This window comes from Bos indicus, chromosome 3, assembly GCF_029378745.1.
Source record: "Bos indicus isolate NIAB-ARS_2022 breed Sahiwal x Tharparkar chromosome 3, NIAB-ARS_B.indTharparkar_mat_pri_1.0, whole genome shotgun sequence".
Classification (NCBI taxonomy): Eukaryota; Metazoa; Chordata; class Mammalia; order Artiodactyla; family Bovidae; genus Bos; species Bos indicus.
The window spans coordinates 54,128,985-54,148,928 of record NC_091762.1 but is presented as its reverse complement, the minus strand read 5'-3'; the positions used below and the strand labels follow the sequence as shown (position 1 = coordinate 54,148,928).

The 19,944-nt window shown below is 41.3% G+C and overlaps 1 protein-coding gene across 5 annotated transcripts in view; it reads left to right on the top strand.

Moving 5' to 3' along the window:
• LRRC8B (leucine rich repeat containing 8 VRAC subunit B) overlaps positions 1-19,944 on the top strand; it is a 78,193-nt gene that overhangs the window by 31,775 nt on the left and 26,474 nt on the right. For 2 of the 5 annotated variants that reach the window (XM_070786160.1, XM_070786158.1), the window contains exon 1: positions 6,211-9,882. The exons of 2 other annotated variants lie outside the window; for them this stretch is intronic. The gene's annotated coding sequence lies outside the window, so the exon portion shown is untranslated. Of the gene's footprint in view, positions 1-6,210; positions 9,883-19,944 lie in introns of those variants that run through there. One more of the 5 variants, XM_070786159.1, reaches the window with a different exon arrangement.

Genomic DNA, 19,944 nt, shown 5'->3' with positions numbered 1-19,944 from the left:
CTTATGATTCTACTTGGTAGGGGAATGTGATCTGTGACAAGTCTTGTTTGATAACACTTTTCTTGAACAATAAAAATAATCATTAGATATGTATAACTCTTGTTATGTCTGGGTCACTGAGTCTTCATACTCAGTGAAAAAACAAACTGGTCAAACAGTAAAATATGGTTCCTATTTTTAAGGAGTTTATAATTTAAAGTAAATCACAAGGAGTGACAGGAATCTCAGCAAAACCATTAGGACGAATGGGATTTGCTTGTTACCTTATAAGCTAAAGGCACATTTCTCCAAAGTAAGTCATTAAAGGCTGCGATTGTTTTGTTTTGTTTTGTTTTTTCAGGACTGACTTTGTATCATGAAAATGATAGCTTAACCCTGTCCTCCATTCACCAGACAGGTGGATGAGTGCCCTCATTTCAGATGAGCCAGCCCAGCTGCAGGAAAAGGCATTTGCATAGGAGGTTGAGGGGAATTGCCAAACAACAAAATGAAGACGTCTGCTTTTGCAATTCCTCCTATGACAACTTTATATAAATTGATGTTTCCATAGGAATGAATTTTTACATGAAATCTGAAGAGTGCTTCAGCAGATTCCAAATGTATTCTTTCATCTTACTCTGCTTTCACAACGTGATCATATTTGTTCTCACTTCCTGGTTTGTCCACACAGGCCTGTTGCTGGGGGATATTTAAACAAAGTGTTTATGAAAGAAGAATATAGTTTTTAATGGATGTGTTTTGATTTAATTTAGATTTAGTTCCTGTAGTAATTTTTATAGAAATAAGATTTCTGATCCCTAAACTGGTAAATCAGTTACGTAAAGAAAACTGTAAAAAATCTCTTTTGGCACTGAATTTAAGTTCAGTTCAGTTCAGTTCAGTCGCTCAGTCGTGTCCGACTCTTTGCAACCCCATGAATCGCAGCACGCCAGGCCTCCCTGTCCATCACCAACTCCCAGAGTTCACTCAGACTCACGTCCATCGAGTCCATGATGCCATCCAGCCATCTCATCCTCTGTCGTCCCCTTCTCCTCCTGCCCCCAATCCCTCCCAGCATCAGAGTCTTTTCCAATGAGTCAACTCTTTGCATGAGGTGGCCAAAGTACTGGAGTTCCAATTAAGTTACCTTGTGGTAAAGTCTACAGAACTGTTTGATTAGGCCCCGGTTGTGAAACAAATGAAATGTTGGCCCATAATTAGAGTAATTGTAACTTGATTTCAAACAGAGATTTGGTTGCATGGTGAGTGACGTAAAGCCTAACGATCTCAACAGAAGAAAAGCCCAGTGTGCTCTTGGGTGGACGGCTTGCCTCGGGCATGTCTAACATGGGCACTTGTAGATCTGTGGCACCATTGTGTATGTGTGTGTGTGTGTATTTTAAATGCCTGTTCTTCTCTGATATAACATTGCATGAAATATTTGGCTACTAATTCTAAAAGTATTATTTTTATCTCAAAGCATCTAATTTCTACCAAAGTATTCAAGTACCACCTAGTGTAGAGAAACTAATCAGGAATTTTCCTGGCAGTCCTATGGTTAAGACTCCATGCTTCTACTGCAGGGGGTGTGGATTCAATCCCTGGTCCAGGGCCCAAGATCCCTACGTGCCGCTTGATGCAACAAAACACTAATAACAACAACAGAAACTAATCAAATACTTTTCTCTTTTGAAAACATCATTTATGACTTTTGGGAAAACTCTGTCCCCTCAAAATCTAATTGTTTTGTCCAGTTGCATCGTTTTACTGGCTAATCTGAAAGCTTAATATTTTTCAGCATAACTGATCTTCTACTTGGTATTTCAAAGTCCCAATATCTTTATTTTACAAGGTGATGTGATGTGTATACCCTAATACAGAATTAGGCTCACTGCTCTCATCCTCAAATCCTTTCCAATGAATGCTTCCTTATGCTTTCAAATTCATTTCCCTAATATATACTAATATGCCCTTAAATTTTTTTTCCATCAGTCCTCTGCTCACATGCCATCAGTGGTTTCCTATTGCTTGTATGTTCTAATCTAAATTCCTTTCTGCTCTCATAAAAATACTTGACTATTAATTCTAAAAGTGATATTTGTATCCCAAAGCAGTTATTTCTCAGGTGTCTGTTACATACCAAGGGCTGAGATTCATCTTGAAAAATTCTTAGCCTGACAATCTAGACTTTAATATTTAACCCTAATCCACTTTACACTCATCTCCATTATTGTTGTCTCAGAAATTCCACTCCATCTGCACTAACTAAATTCCACTCCAGTCTCTTCACTAATTTCTGAAATATCTGTTTGCCTTTTTATTTGTTCCCCATCCCTTCACATAAAATATTATGTGCCCCTTATTAATCTTGCCTTCTATCCCTCATCCCATTACCTCCCATTTATATAAATCCTGTGCATTTTTCTTGGTCCAACTCATAAATCTTGTGCAATGACTGTTATTTCCTTAGCATATATTACCTTAAAACACAACTCTGTAATCCATGTGTTTGATCTTGTATTCATGCTTTATTTACCAAATAAGCTCCTTTTGAAGTTCATGTCTTGAGTCTGACACTTTTCTGTCCCCTTCAGCACCTGGGATGATGCATTGCACCCAGTAGAGGCTAGGTCATGATTGTTAAGGATACCTAATGAATGAAAGATGTGGCTGAAAGAAAGTCCTCCTACACTCTCTAAACCCCATCTCTGGCTGGGACCAAGTTGGTGGCACATAGGACCCTCTTCATTTCTGTCTCTGTTCAACTGACAGTGACTTTGTTGTTGTCTTCCTTCAATGAGTAAAGACTTTCCACAATAGAAACACGCGATGTTGTCGGGTAGAAATAGAAAAATGTTATTTATTGTGTATGGATTAAGTGGAAAAAAATAGAGATAGGAAAAAAAGACACCATTAGCTTTCTTGGTACAATCTTTCTACCTTCAAGTTTGTTGCTGAGAAATAATCGTAGATTCATGTGCTGTGCACAGAAGAGAAACCCAGGTCACTGACCAAAGATGATACCTGTTGTGCTGCTGAATTTGTCACTGAGCCAGGCAAAGCCCCACCCTGATTTAGAAGTCATGTATTAAACTTTCAGAGAGAGTGGCTTTTATTTCCTGGAAGCCATCACAACTCTAAACTTTCAGAGAGAGTATGGTTTCTCTCCTTTGCTAATACCACATGAAGCCACAGAGTCCTCTGAGTTCTGAAGCCCAAAGCCAACCCAGTGTGTGGAAACCCTACCACTCCCCTTCTTTGGAATGGGGACGACCTACCTGATTCCTGTCATTACAGTTCTTTATGGGTTCTTTTAGAAGTCTGACCTTCCTCTTATCACCTCAGTAACGCCAGAGCTGCCTCACATTAGTCTTACGGCCATGCCTAAACTAAACCTCTTTTCTCTGCTGACAGGGCTAGAATAGAGACTTAATTTCCTAAAGGATTCTGGTGACTTGAAGATTAGATGATGCAGTGTTTGTAGGAAATGGTTCTGGGTTTTGCTTCAAGCAAGGGGGAAGGGAGGTTCTAATTTTAATTATTTTAATGTTCATTTAATATTTAATAGCAGTTCTGCCTGCTAAGCCCTAGGCATACAATGATGAGCAAGAGACATGTAGACCAGACCTCCTAGAACTTATCATTTTAGTTGAAGAGAAATAAACCTCAATTGAATGGTTACATAAAGGTGTGTAATAAATGCTGTGAAAGCAAGGAATAGAAAACTGAAAAGGCCGGATGTGAAGGTCCTGGTCAGAGGTGTCCCTTAAGAAGTAACTTCTCTAAGTCACTAACTCAGGACATCCATGGCTTAAGTGATTGCCTGCTCTGTTTGGGCCTTGAAGGTGAACCGGACTTTCTAAGTGGACCACTTGGCACTGTTTCAGACTGCAACTATTTTGAATAAGAATTAGCCCTTCTGTAAGACTGTTCTCATGCAATGTAATGTCATGAGTGGTATAATAAGAAATACATGTATATTTGGTCTTTGCCTTCAGTTTATAGCACAGAGCTCCTAAAATCCTTGGAATTTCCTGATAGAAGCATCTTTTGTTACACAGGATGAGCCCCTTTCAACCCTACCCTAGTTTATGCAAATAGAGTGACTCTGGGGTGGCTTCTAGATGGAGGCTGATTGCCATAGAAACCAACCAAGTGATTAGCGGGTTGGAACTTTCAGTCTAGCCACTGACCTCTGAGGAGGGAGGAGGGGGTGTCAAGAGATTTCTAATTGCCAGTGGCCAGTGATTTAATCAATCATGCCTATGCAGTGAAACTTCCAGAAACATGCCTAGACTACAGAATCCGGGAGCTTCCAGATTAGTGAACATGTGGAGGCTCTGGGAGGGTGTCATACTTAGTGCATAAAGCTTCACACCCTCTGCCGCCCTCCCCACACACACCACCAAATACTCACCCTGTGCATCTCTTCCATTTGGTTGTTGCAGAGTTGTATCCTTTACAATAAACTTGTAAGCATAAAGTGTTTCCCTGCATTCTATGAATCGTTCTAGTGAATTATCAAGCTTGAGGAGGGGGTTGCGGGAACCTCTGAATTTGTAGTCACGTTGGACAGAAGTGTGGATCATCCGAGTCCCTGGGACTTGAGACTGGCATCTAAAGTAGGGGCGGTCTTGTGGGACTCTACACATAAACCTGTGGAATCTTGCACTAACCTAAGTGTCGAAAGAGGATTGCATGGAAGGCTACCCAGTTGGTGTCAGAAAAGGTAATGTCAGAAAAAGACAACTCACTATGTTTACCCTGAATGGAAACCAGACATTTCTCTACTCTAGCAGAAGAGCAAATGGAAACCAGTGTTTTTGACCACCAGCAGCCATTAACCAGGGTTGCAAATAGGAAGCACTGATTTAACACCAAGGTGAAGGTGGACTTTTTAACCTCTGAAAAGTAGATGATATAACAGCTTGCTTTTCAAAACTGACCTACTTCTCTCTTTATGCTCTTGCTCAATCCTTTACTTCCCACACTTGCCAGGGAAAACAGGAGCCAGAAGAGATAAGCAGTCTTGGCTGATAGAATGTTTTAAAAGGCCTTTGGGTTGGGCAGACAGGCATGGCTGCACTTCTTTGGCATTGTGAACCAGAGATTGTGGGTGTTATTTTTTTCTTTTTATTTCTTTCTTCCTTCTTTATTTCCTTCCTTCCTCTCTCGCTCTTTGATCCCTAGTTGACAGTATGAATGGCCTGTTTTCAGTCCATTATTGCAAGGTGAATTTGGAGAAGACCCATGTACTTGGGTTATTGTTTTCTCACAGTGAAGGGACTATTGCAGTTTTGTGTTTTGGTTACATATTTCTACCCAGACCCCTGTGCCTTTTTAAAAAATTCTTTTTGAGTTTGTAATGGGACTTCGATGTGAGGGGGCGTCAGTGACTTTGTAACACTTGCTGTTTTGTTTCCTTGGAACCAAGGTGGTATAAATAAGGCTCACTTCATGAGCTGTTTTGTTTCAATTTAGGATAGTGCTCCAAGGCCAGAAGCATCCTCCTCTAAAATTACTTTACCAGCAAAAAAATTGGCTTTCTCTAACGGGTTCCCCTTTACATTTATGTACACCTTTAATGATTGCAACGTGCTCCTCTGCAGTATTTCTTTATCACTATCAAGTCATAGGGGCAGTATCAGATCAGATCAGATCAGATCAGTCGCTCAGTCGTCTCCGACTCTTTGCAACCCCATGAATCGCAGCACGCCAGGCCTCCCTGTCCATCACCAACTCCGGAGTTCACTCAGACTCACATCCATCGAGTCAGTGATGCCATCCAGCCATCTCATCCTCTGGCGTCCCCTTCTCCTCCTGCCCCCAATCCCTCCCAGCATCAGAGTCTTTTCCAATGAGTCAACTCTTCGCATGAGGTGGCCAAAGGACTGGAGTTTCAGCTTTAGCATCATTCCTTCCAAAGAAATCCCAGGGCTGATCTCCTTCAGAATGGACTGGTTGGATCTCCTTGCAGTCCAAGGGACTCTCAAGAGTCTTCTCCAACATCACAGTTCAAAAGCATCAATTCTTCGGCGCTCAGCCTTCTTCACAGTCCAACTCTCACATCCATACATGACCACAGGAAAAACCATAGCCTTGACTAGACGAACCTTTGTTGGCAAAGTAATGTCTCTGCTTTTGAATATGCTGTCTAGGTTGGTCATAACTTTCCTTCCAAGGAGCAAGCGTCTTTTAATTTCATGGCTGCAGTCACCATCTGTAGTGATTTTGGAGCCCAGAAAAATAAAGTCTGACACTGTTTACACTGTTTCCCCATCTATTTCCCATGAAGTGGTGGGACCGGATGCCATGATCTTCGTTTTCTGAATGTTGAGCTTTAAGCCAACTTAGATTGGCCCTATTTCAAAGCCTAGGACATGGTGGCCTGGACTAAGTGAGTGGTTTGCTTTAGCCCCCCTGCAGATGGCGGTGGAGGCAGACCTAGGAATTGTTCCAGTGTACATTTTCCACTGTGAGCAGAGAAAACCAGCCCCAACCTCCTACTCTCACTTGTGGGTGGAGTGGAGGGTTAGTGGAACAAAAGATATGAATAAATAAAACGTGGGCAGTTTGCAGTCACCTAAAGCAGCTCCAGAACATTCACAGAGCAACACCTGTTTTCAAGTGACTGGTGATCACAGAATAAGGTCCAGTCTGCCCAGCCTTTGGGGAAGGAAATAGCAAGAGCTAATAAAGCCACAAAAGGGACTGGATAGCTCTCCTTTCCATGTTGTTCCATTGCCAGCTTCCATCCCACCACCCTGAGACATTATAATAACAAATAACCAAATCAGGAGATGATACGTTTTAAAAAGAGGTCTCTAGCTACAGTATGGAATTGGAACTAAGGAAGTCAAGAAAGGAGGCCTTTCCAGCTGTCTTCCCCAAAGATAAGGCAGGCTTCATCCAAGGCAGTGGTAGCAGGGATGCAGAAGGGAATAGTTTAAGAAAAGAACCAATTGATTTCAGAGAATAGAGGAAAAGAAGCTTTGGGGTTAGGTATGAGCGTTCTTGATGTTGCCATCAACCTTCAGCTATCAGTGTTAATGTTGCTTCCAATATCCAGGCACTCAGGAAGAGCAGGTTTGATGTGGGTGTTGAGAAGAAGTGACAGGTTCAGTTTGGGACATGCTAAGTTTGGATTTTCCACACATCTCAGTGTGTAGCCAGGAAGATAATGGGGAGGTGATTCTGTGGCTTAGGATTAGGGAGCTGGACTTGTCGTGTAGTGTTTGGGATTCATCTGCGGGGAGATGTGGATGATTCTTAATAGAGGATGTCCCCCCCAGGAGAGCATATACATGCACAGAGAAGCTACTGGCCAGGGACTGAATCCTGGCAAACTCTGCTGCCTAAGGGATGGTGGTGTTAGGACCCTTCCATGGTTCCCACTTACCTTTCTAGCTCAATTAAAATCAATGCTTTCATCATATGCTTGACCTGATGACCTTCCTTTCTTGCGATGACCCACTTTTCCTCTCATTTTGGCAAGACCAATTTATTAGTTTCTAATTGCATACCATTCAGTGTACTCTCTTTCTAAGAAAACACAGCATTTACCTTCAGGTTAATGCTTTTCCTGGCCATATCGCTTTCTTCTCTTAAAGCGCTGCTCGACTCTCATCACTCCAAAGTGGTCTTTTCAGATTAGGTCTCACTTAGCTCCAGCTTCGGTTAGTCAGCTCACAGGATGATGGAATGCTGGGAGTGGAGGGTCTGTCGTTTGGCTCTCTGTAACATGACAAGTGAGGGCAGTCAGGTCAGATGAGGTGAGATGACTTGTCTAACATATGATCAGTTAGATATAAAGTAAAGAGTAGAAATTGGGTTTTCCCATACCTAGTCAGGGAGTCTTTCTGTTAGGGCATGATGCCTCAGAGTCTTGATTCTTCCCTTATGCCATGGTGATGGTGACGTTCCTTCATTTAAACACCCAATCTCATTACTACATTCCCCTCATCCTTCTTCAATATAGCCCTGTAGAGAGGCAGAGCAGCTATTTCTTATTTTAAATTGGCTCTCATTTGATATTGACCATTACCTTTATTCTCTCAGGCCTGGAATGGACATTTCTGCCACACATAATGCAGAGACCAAGGAAGTAACAAGGCAGTCCTACAAAATTGTGTGTTACTATGAAAGCCTCAAGGATTGATTGATTGACCACTCTTAAGAGCCCAATAAGTATGTCTGGTATCACTAGGCAAAGGATTATGGTGAATCTTCTCTCACCACTTCCACACACAAACACACACACATGCAGTCTCTCCACCTTAGCACCAGCCTCTCCCTCCACCCTGCCTCACACCCTATAAGGCTATCCTAGATGCTTTTTGCTGAACTGACCTATTAATAAAAGAAGATTAACAGGAGGATCAAATACTTTCCAAATTCATTGTAAGTTATTAATGATTTTATAAACATGTGGGTTCTTCATTTCTTTTAGGAGAAAAAAAAAAAGATCTCATATGTGTGTGTTTACCTAACTAGTCACTAGAAGATTTTTGAACGTCTTAGCTTCTTATATGGCTGTTTACCTAGTATAAAAGAAACCCATGCCTTTTCTGGACAAATTAGTGAGATCATATCTCCCCCACTCAAATCCTTCCAATTAGAAGTAACCAAAAAATTCATAATTAAATAGTGTTATAATAATTTGTGAATTATGGACAAAGCAAAGTTGACACAGTATATTTTTATGTGTTATGTTTTCTAGTACATGGGGGCCTGCTATGTATTTGATTTGTGTAATCCATTTATGCTCATTTTAAAGCAGTAGGGGAATTCCCTGGTGGTCTAGTAGTTAGGACCCCATGCTTCCATAGCCAGAGGTGTAGGTTCAATCCCTGTTCTGGGAACTAAGATCCAGCTAGCTGTGAGGCATGGCCAAGAAGAAAAAAAAAATGAAGCAGAATAGTTTTCCTGTTTCACATGAGAGGGGCTTCCCTGGTGGCTCAGAGATTAAAGCGTCAGCCTGCAATGCAGGAGACCCAGGTTCATTCCCTGGGTCAGGAAGATTCCCTGGAGAAGGAAATAGCAACCCACTCCAGTATTCTTGCCTGGAGAATCCCATGGAGGGAGGAGCCTGGTAGGCTACAGTCCCACGGGGTCCAGTCCATGGGATCGCAAAGAGTCAGACACGACTGAGCGACTTCACTTTCTTTACATGAGAGATTTTTTTGTGGTAAAATATGTATAACATAAAATGTACAGTTTTAACCATTTTAAAGTGTATAGTTTTGTGGCATAAAATATATTCACATTGGTGTGCATCTGTGTTTATAGACTTTAAAACATGGCCTTGGGTGACATTAGCTGTATCTGACTTGTCTGCAGCATGAACCTTCATTGGAAAGATAGGCATAAAAGTGGAGGTTACTTGGACAGGTTAACTTTTTTAAAATGTTGCATCACCCTGTGTTGTTTTGGCTTCACAATACCTGGTCTTCCCTATGTGTCATATATTAAATAATTCAGGTAAGTTACATTTATATTTATATTTCACAACACTTTGTAGTAACTGAAGTCATGTGATACATTGCAAAATCTGGCATGGAAATCACTAACTTGGGTGGAGAACCAAAATCCCTAACATCCAGTCTGGTTTCTCTTTACCCGATGGTAATGCTTTAAAGGCAACCTTTAAAGAATTCATTTTAGATATACCTATTAGTTAGTAAATTACCATTTTTGAGCATTTACTTCGAACCTCCTGCTATGCTAAGCATTTGATTTTTATAGTTACCTCATTTAATTCTTAAAACATTTAATTCTTATTGTCATCATTATTTTGCAGATGAGAAAACTGATACTTAGTTTATTTAGATCAAGCAGGTGGCAAATGACACAGAACTTGATCTTAACCATTCTGCTACACTCCCTTCCTCGTAAGGGTGTCAGGTAAGCACTAGGCCTAACAAAGCAACTAACAGATTAAGACATGCAGTACTTCTTTATTAAGTCATTCAGAAAGGTCATATTTAGATGTTATGGCATAAATTTATTTTGTTGTTTTAGTTGCTAAGTCGTGTCCAACTCTTTGTGACCCCATGGCCTGTAGCCCTCTGGACTCCTCTATCCTTGGGATTTTCCAGGCAAGAATACTAGAGTGGGTTGCCATTGCCTTTTCCAGATCTTCCCCACCCAGGGATTGAACCCACGTCTCTTATGTCTCCTGCATTGGCAGGCAGATTATTTACTACTGAGCTACCTCATTTTAATAGGAAGACCAGGAAGAAAAGCCATGTAAAACATCATTTAAATACAGATGAAACTTGGGTTACTCCTCTTGTCATTACAGGGATGAGTGCATGTTTCTCTATAAGAGGCTGTGGCAGCAGGATGTACGTGCCTGCTCTGGCTGGCTGTCATGCTGATCTTAATTACTTAATAGAGGCAAGCAGGATGGAGGGAGCAGTTGGTGATTCTGTTTCACTGGATGGAATACTGAGTAATGAACAGGAAAACTTTACAGATATGATTTTTAGATTGTGTCTTTCAGTTTCTCTAAGATAGATTGTAGGTTTTTTTTGTTTTTTTTTTCTTTAAGCATTATCACATTCTATATAAAACTCCTTTTAACATAGCTCACTGGGGAGGCGGTATAGCAGATGGCTCTTAGTCAGAGCTGGTGTGAATTCTGGCTTTGCTTTGTGAGCTTGAGCCTGAGCAAGCTTCTTCGTTCTTCTCATTCTCACCTTTCCCACCATTAGAGTGGAGACCATAATACCTACCTCACTAAAAGCACATTATATGGGAGCCTTCTCCTTTCCACCTCCCACCACCTTTCTCCATTCGGCAGACAATTACTGAGAATCTTGTGTGTTAGCCCCTGTCTTGCATGTGAACTCTTCTAAGAGCTCATAGTGAGAGGCAGGAAGGCATCTGACCAGCTCTTGGTGATGCAGTTTAACAGAAGCAGTACAACACTGAGCACTCCCTCAATGCTGAAGAAGCACCAGGAATGGAACCACTACTTGTTTTGGGGGGTGAGTGAGTAGCAGTGTTCACTTTAAACATCTTCTGTGTTTAATGTTTAGTGGTCATTCAGTACTTGGTGAACATTACACTTTTGTATTTTGTGGTCAGAAATTAGCTTGATCTTAACATGAGTCTGATTTGCAGTGCATGGCAATTTATTTTTGTCATTGGGTTGACAGTATGGTAGTGCAGATATAGCATTTTTACAGTGATCATGGTCAGAAGTTACTGGTTTTATGAGACTGAAACCATCCCAGGACATGAATATTGTCAGCTTGATCATAGCATGCAGGATTCTGGAACTACAATAATTAGAGAGCACCTAATATGTGGCAGGCCCTGGGCAATGTCCTTACCTTCCCAGAGTCTGTGGTCTTGGGGGAAGGTGAACTGGGCATCAAGTGGACACAGAATGACTTGGTACACATTATCCTTGTTAGGTGGTAACTTGATACTTCCTCTGGCCCACACGTTTTCTCGTTGGCTTATACTGTTAATTTGTAAAAAAAAGAAGAATTGTGAAGTCATAATTTGATAAGATATTAAGGTCATTTAAGAATGCTGCAGCATTTATCCAGCAATCCATCACTGATTCAAATTGACTCACTGTCATTATAATGCAGCCAGTCAGGCTGAATTTGACAGCACTTCTCTATTCAGATTTGTGAGATGTCATGTTTGGTGAGTAAGTTGGCAAATATGAATTTTTCTCCTTTCTTTCTGAAGGGTAAAGGCTTAGCCTCTGCTTCTGAATCTCTGCACCTGTCAAGAGCTGATGAAAATGCCCGAGGCCCTGTCTCCACTGCTTTGCTTATCACCCTTCCAGGCCCACTGTCTGTACTCGAGCTGTGTGCACATATCTTTCATAGAGCCAGGCCTGCTCCTCCATACCCTTGGTGCTTAACTGGGTGGGGAAACCTGATCTGGTATTATTGGTTCACTCGATAATTACTTAGTATTTATGATGAGGGCAAAGGCAGGACTGAGACATGGGAGCACCCTAGGTGGGCTATTAACTTGTCACTCTGGGCAGGCTAATGATTTGATGCCACTTCAGCCTGCTATTCTTTATTTTTTTTAAATATATATTTATTTTAATCGGCGGCTAATTACTTTACATTATTGTATTGGTTTTATCATACATTGACATGAATCCGCCACAGGTGTACATGTATTCCCCATCCTGAACCCCCGTCCCACCTCCCTCCCCATCCCATCCCTCTGGGTCATCCCAGTGCACCAGCCCCAAGCATCCTGTATCATGCATCAAACCTGGACTGGCGATTCGTTTCGCATATGATAATGTACATGTTTCAATGCCATTCTCCCAAATCATCCCACCCTCACCCTCTCCTAAAGAGTCCAAAAGACTGTTCTATATAACTGTATCTCATTTGCTGTCTCGCATGCAGGGTTATCGTTACCATCTTTCTAAATTTCATATATATGTGTTATTATACTATATTGGTGTTTTTCTTTCTGACTTATTTATTCTGTATAATAGGCTCCAGTTTCATCCACCTCATTAGAACTGATTCAAATGTATTCTTTTTAATGGCTGAGTAATATTCCATTGTGAGTATGTACCACAGCTTTCTTATACATTCGTCTGCTGACGGACATCTAGGTTGCTTCTATGTCCTGGCTATTATAAACAGTGCTGCGATGAACATTGGGGTACATGTGGCTTTTTCAACTCTGGTTTCCTCGGTATGTATGCCCAGCAGTGGGATTGCTGGGTTCTATGGCAGTTCTATTTCCAGTTTCTTAAGGAATCTCCACGCTGTTCTCCATAATGGCTGTACTAGTTTGTATTCCCACCAACGGTGTAAGAGGGTTCGCTTTTCTCCACACCCTTTCCAGCATTTATTGCTTGTGGACTTTAAGATAGCAGCCATTCTGACTGGCGTGAGGTGGTACCTCATTGTGGTTTTGATGTGCGTTTCTCTGATAATGAGTGATGTTGAGCATCTTTTCATGTGTTTGTTAGCCATCTGTATGTCTTCTTTGGAGGAATGTCTGTTCAGTTCTTTGGCCCATTTTTTTATTGGGTCGTTTATTTTTCTGGAATTGAGCTGCAGTAGCTGTTTGTATATTTTTGAGATTAATTCTTTGTCAGTTGCTTCATTTGCTATTATTTTCTCCCATTCTGAAGGCTGTCTTTTCACCTTGCTTATATTTTCCTTTGTTGTGCAAAAGCTTTTAATTTTAATTAGGTCCCATTTGTTTATTTTTACTTTTATTTCCAATATTCTGGGAGGTGGGTCATAGAGGATCCTGTTGTGATTTCTGTCGGAGAGTGTTTTGCCTATGTTCTCCTCTAGGAGTTTTATAGTTTCTGGTCTTACATTTAGATCTTTAATCCATTTTGAGTTTATTTTTGTATATGGTGTTAGAAAGTGTTCTAGTTTCATTCTTTTACAAGTGGTTGACCAGTTTTTCCAGCACCAGTTGTTAAAAAGATTGTCTTTTCTCCATGGTTTATTCTTGCCTCCTTTGTCAAAGAAAAGGTGTCCATAGGTGCATGGATTTATCTCTGAGCTTTCTGTTTTGTTCCATTGATCTATATTTCTGTCTTTGTGCCAGTACCATACTGTCTTGATGACTATGGCTTTGTAGTAGAGCCTGAAATCAGGCATGTTGATTGCTCCAGTTCCATTCTTCTTTCTCAAGATTGCTTTGGCTATTCAAGGTTTTTTATATTTCCATACAAATTGTGAAATTATTTGTTCTAGCTCTGTGAAAAATACCGTTGGTAGCTTGATAGGGATTGCATTGAATTTATAGATTGCTTTGGGTAGTATACTCATTTTCACTATATTGATTCCTCCAATCCATGAACACGGTGTATTTCTCCATCTATTACTGTCCTCTTTGATTTCTTTCTTCAGTGTTTCATAGTTTTCTATATATAGCCTCAAGACTTCTCTATCTATACAGCGCCGATGATAAAACATCTCATCTAGGTTAAAGATAAAAAGCTTCTCCACAGTGAAGGACACCCAGAGAGGTTCACAGAGTTACATGGAGAAGAGGGAGGAGGGAGATAGAGGTGACCAGGAAGAGAAGAGGGGAAATCAAAAGAGGCGAGAGCAAGCTAGCCAGTAATCACTTCCATATGTGCTCTTCACAGTCTGGATGCCTCAGAGATGTTCATGGAGTTATACAGAGAAGAGAAGAGGGAGGAAGGATACAGAGGTGGCCGGGATGATAAAGGGGGGGAATCAAAAGGAGAGAGACAGATCCAGCCAGTAATCAGGTCCCTAAGTGTTCTCCACAGTCCAGAATACACAAAGAGATTCACAGAGTTGGGTAGAGAAGAGAAGGGGGAGGGAGGAGATAGAAGCGACCCAGTGGAGAAAAAAGAGAGTCCAAAGGGGGAGTGAGCAGTCAAGCCAGTAATCTTGCTCCCAAGTAAAAATGGGTACTGAAGATTGGGTTCTTAAAGGTACAAAATTTTTGGTACAAATACCAAAAAGCAAAGATTAAAAATCTAGAGTAGAGGTTGGATTCCCAAAAATACAGTGTTAAAGAAAAAAACAAAGTCACAAAAATTATATATATGAAGTTTGCTTGAAAAAATAGGGTTTTTTTTTTGCAAAGTAATAGTAGGTTATAAAAATGAAAATTAAAGGAGTAATAGAGGACTTTAAAAAATTCCTTTTAATTTAAAGAATGATAATAGTAAAAATATATCTAGGACTTTCTCTGGTGTTGCTGTGGACAGTGTGGAGTCAGTTCATTTTCAGATAGTTCCTTGATCCAGCTTATACTTCTCAAGATCTATAGGCCCCTTCCTATGTGAGTGAGTAAAATCGCTCAGTCGTGTCCAACTCTTTGCGACCCCATGGACTGTAGCCTACTAGGCTCCTCCATCCATGGAATTTCCCAGGCAAGAATACTGGAGTGGGTTGCCATTTTTCGGTGCTAACTACAGGGTTTTAATCTATTGTACCTGTCACTTCCAAGACTGTTCCCTCTGTTTTAGCTTCTTCTATTTGCTGGTCTCTTCAGTGTCTAATTTCCGCCCTGACACAAGGGGGCGGTGGTGGACACTTTTTTAGGCTCAGTGGTTCAGTGGTACCATGGGGAGGGAAGAACATTGCAAACAAATAACACTGGCATTTGCTCACAGTGTCTCGGCCACACTGGGTTTGCCCCCACTCATGGCGTGTGTGCTTTCCCTGTCTACACTGCTTAGGCTCTAGGTTGCTCTACCAGGAACTGTCTGAGGCCGGCCCTGGGTTGTATGCACTTCCCAGGTCTAAGCCGCTCAGGTTCAGGTACTTGGGTAGTCCTCAGAGGCACAGACTCGGTTGGGCCTGCGTTTTGTGCCCTTCCCAGGTGCGAGCAGCTCAGGTGACCAGGTGCTTGGTGAGCGTGGTCGCTGTGACTTATCACCTCCCGCATCCTTGCTGTTTGGTTTTCTGGGTGTACAACCAGCACACCTTCTCAGGCAGATGTCGACCGTCCAGAATACCAAGAAGTCTTGGTTAGCAACAAAATCTGCTTGCAGTTTGGTAGTTGATGCCTCTCTGAGGCCACAATTGCCCCCTTCCAGCTTTGGCTGCCCTCGCCTGCCTGTCTCCGGCAGGGGTGGGCCGGCCCGCAGCCGGCTAGCTCTGTTCAGTCCTTTGTTCTGTGAGCGGGTCTGGCAGGTCTGGCGGTGTCTTAGGTTAGGGCTTTTCCCTGGATAGCTATCCCACAGTCTGGTTTGCTATCTCAAGTTAGTTCCCTCAGATTGCCCTTGGGGCATTAAGGCCTGGTCCTTAATCTAAGCAGTGCAGCCCGGGCCTCCCTGCCCAGCCTCTGTTTGCTAGTGGCGGATGCGGGAGTCTGTGCTGCTTCTCCGCTGGGAGTTACCATTGGGCGCATAATCTGTGGGTTTTAATTATTTATTTATTTTTCCTCCTGATTATGTTGCCTTCTGAGGTTCCAAGGCTCACCACAGACTTGCCAGTGATAGTGTTCCCTGGTGTTTGGAAACTTCTCTCATTTTTAAGACTCCCTTCCCGGGACGGATTTCCATCCCTACCTCTTTTGTCTGTCTTTTTGTCTTTTATATTTTTTCCTACCTCTTTTCAAAGACAATGGGCTGCTTTTCTAAGTGCCTGATATCCTCTGCCAGCATTCAGAAGTTGTTTTGTGGAATTTACTCAGCGTTCGAATGTTCTTTTGATGAATTTGTCGGGGAGAAAGTGGTCTCCCCGTCCTATTCCTCCACCTTCTTAGGACCGCCTCCCTGCTATTCTTTAAATATTTGTTCACAACATTGTTAAGAGAAGCCAGGAGCTGTATGAGAGATAACAGGGTAGCCAAAGAGCGCCTCTAGTTCCCCTTTTTGCCAGTTCTCAGGATCTCAACTGACCAGAAGAAAAGTAGCAGACTCCTTGCCTTTTCTTCAAGCCATATTCTGTACCATCCCTGAGAAAAGGCATAATATTTAAGTTTAATTTCACTAACTTTCCAAAGATGTTTGAACACCCCATTGATGAATTGGTACAGGGAAGCTGCTATAATATCCAGGCCCTAAGTCTAGCCTTAGAAAGAGACACTGGGCTAGATCCTGAGAATATAGGTAAATAAGATTCTGCCCCAGTCTTCAAGGAACTTGAAATAGTAACTTATTACATGTCATAAAATAGTAGGAGAGAACTATTGTTCAGTTGGTCAGTCATGTCCAGCTCTTTGCAACCCCATGGACTGCAGCACACCAGGCTTCCCTGTCCTTCATCATCTCCCAGAGCTTGCTCAAACTTATGTCCATTGAGTAAGTGATGTCATTCAACCATCTCATCCTCTGTTGTCCCCTTCTCCTCCTGCCTTCAATCTTGCCAGGATCAGGGTCTTTTCTACAGAGTCAGCTCTTCCCATCAGGTGGCCAAAGTATTGGAGTTTCAACTTCAGCATCAGTCCTTCCAATGAATATTCAGGATTGATTTCCTTTAAGATTAACTGGTTTGATCTCCCTGCAGTCCAAGGGACTTTCGAGAGTCTTCTCCAACACCACAGTTCACAAGCATCAATTCTTTAGTGCTCAGCCTTCTTTATGGTCCAACTCTCATATCCATACATGACTACTAGAAACCATAACTTTAACTATACAGATCTTTGTTGGCAAAGTAATGTCTTTCTTCTTAATATGCTGTCTAGGTTTGTCATAGCTTTTCTTCCAAGGAACAAACATCTTAATTTCATGGCTGCAGTCACCATCTGCAGTGATTTTGGAGCCCAAGAAAATAGTTTTTCAGTTTCCATTGTTTCCCCATCTATTTGCCATGAAGTGATGGGACCAGATGCCATGATCTATTAGTCTTCTGGGAAAGCAGAGGGAAGAACAGTGAATGTAGCCTGTGGAGGTCAGTGTGGCTCAAGGCAATGATTCATGACAGTGATCCTAGGGCGGGACCATTGGTGAAGTGAAATACCCTTTCTTAATTTTAAGTAAATCTGGTGTTCAGAGTTTGAATCTTTCAAATGGATGAAAATAGGATACTTTCATTTTATGCAACCTAAAGCCTTAAACTTATGGAATTGCACAAGGCAGGTTGAGTAAGTGTGACATTGCAGTGAGTCTTGCCATACTGACCTGGTGGCTTAGATAGTAAAGAAAGATTCTTGACTCCTTGCTACATCTTAAAAGGAATCTATCACTGAGAGACAAATTCTCCCAAATGGAAGGCCTTTCTCAGATAAAAATTTTACAGTAGGCCTTTGCATTACTACAGAGAAGTTTGTTTCCTCAGACTCTGCTATCTCCACTGACTAGAAGGAAATAAGAGCCCCTGGACGTCTCAGTTTTCAAAGTAAAAGCCTTGGGACCTTTTGTGTTTCTATCAGAAAGCTGGTTGTCCCCTATTGTTCCTTAATCCACAGTCCCTTGGGAGTGTTCTGTTTTGTGTCCCTGCCTGGGAGCCTTCTGAAAAAACCTCTTATTTGAGAAAGGGAGTTCTCAGTGTTTGTCATCTCCAAATCTTCCAGAATACATTTTTAAGGTTATCTTGGGATTGATTTTTTCCAGGGAAAATAAACATCTTGTGTCTTGCCTCTGGGGACAGTAAATGTTTTTCAGAGGCAGATAAGGCCAGTTTTGTAACACTCCAGCACAGCAAGCTGGGGAACTCACTGATGCTGCTTCAGCAGCTGTGTTTGTCACAATGACTGTGACAGTCCAAGTCCTATTTTGATCTTGCCTAATATGGAATATTTATTTCTAATCTTAGAAGCATTGTGATTTAGTACTTTCACATTTAATTATTCCAGCTTGTACTGTTGTTTGGTGTTGGGGAGGAAGCGAGGTGTTAACTTTTGCTGTTGTTTCTAAAATGAATTTGAGTGATTTGATTTTAGGCTGGATAAAGACACTGAGCTACATTTTGTTGGGGTTTTTTTTTTTTTTTCCACTTGACAACAGTGGCTTCACTCTGAGATGACAAGCTGTCATTGTGAGAGAGTTTGCATTAAGTTCTACATTTGTATCCTCTCAGCAAAATACTCCAGTTTAGGTAAATGTGAAATGTAAAAGGGTAATGAAACTCATTGTTGAAACATGTTGGGAAGCATTCAAGCCAATTCAAAGAAATGTACAGTAAAGCAACAGTGAGATTCTTTTCATACATGGAATTAGCAAAGACTTTTATTTTTAAAGATGATTCCCACCTCATGAGGGTATTACTCATACTGTTTACAGGAAAGAAAATTAGTGTAATCTCCTTGGGAAATAATTTGATATATCAGAAGCCTTATGGAGAAGGCAATGGCACCCCACTCCAGTACTCTTGCCTGAAAAATCCCACGGACAGAGGAGCCTGGTAGGCTTCAGTCCATGGGGTCACTAAGAGTCGCACACAACTGAGCGACTTCACTTTCACTTTTCACTTTCATGCATTGGAGAAGGAAATGGCAACCCGATCCAGTATTCTTGCCTGGAGAATCCCAGGGACGGGGGAACCTGGTGGGCTGCCATCTATGGGGTCGCACAGAGTCGGACACGACTGAAGCGACTAAGCAGCAGCAGCAGAAGCCTTAAAATGTTTATGCTCTTTAGCTTAGTACTCTTACTATTTCCAGAGGTCTCTGCAAAGGAAATCACATGAACAGAGTTACGTATTAGTAATAATATGCATTATTAGTAATAAAAAGAGAAAAATCTATGATTCAGTAGGGAAATGATTTTGTAAACTGTGACATATCCATGTGTGAACTGTTATGATTTAAAAATGATGCTTAGAGAAACTACAACATCAAAAAAGCCTATGAGAAATGATGAGTCAAAAAGATCTCAATATCTTATCATTGAATTTTATAATAGTATAATTATATACAACTAGCAGGCAGCAAGAACCAAAACAAAAATAAAACTGGAAGGAGAAAATGATCCTAAACATTAAGTTGTTTTCTCCCCAGGTTTCCTTATTTTCTGTAAGAAGCATAGATATTTTCAATGAATTTTTCTTTTAGTTAAGAGAAAACAATTTTCTTGTAGTGGTGCCTTAGATATAATGCTTATCTCATTCTTCATTAAAAATTTAAAGTTCATATTTTATGCCTTGTAAATTGCCATGGTGATGGGATTAAATGCTTAACTTATGACATGCATGCATGCTGTCATTTCAATTGTGTCTGACTCTTTGCAACCCTATAGACCACCAGACCCCTCTGAACATGGGATTCTCCAGGCAAAATACTGGAGTGGGTTGCCATGCCCTTCTCCAAAGGATCTTCCCAAGCCAGGGACTGAACCTATGTCTCTCAGTTTCCTGCACTGGAGGCAGGTTCTTTACCACTAGTGCCAGCCAATGATTTATTTACCTCCCTGGGTTTTAGTTGACAACTTTTGTGAGAGGTTAAAAGTGACCTCTTTAACAGCAGTTGCTTTATTAAACTGTTATCTTTTGTATGTTTCAGAAAGTTGTTATAGATGTTTGAAACTTTAGAACCACAAAAATGGATAAAATTGTCTTGCAATTTGTGATGGATAAA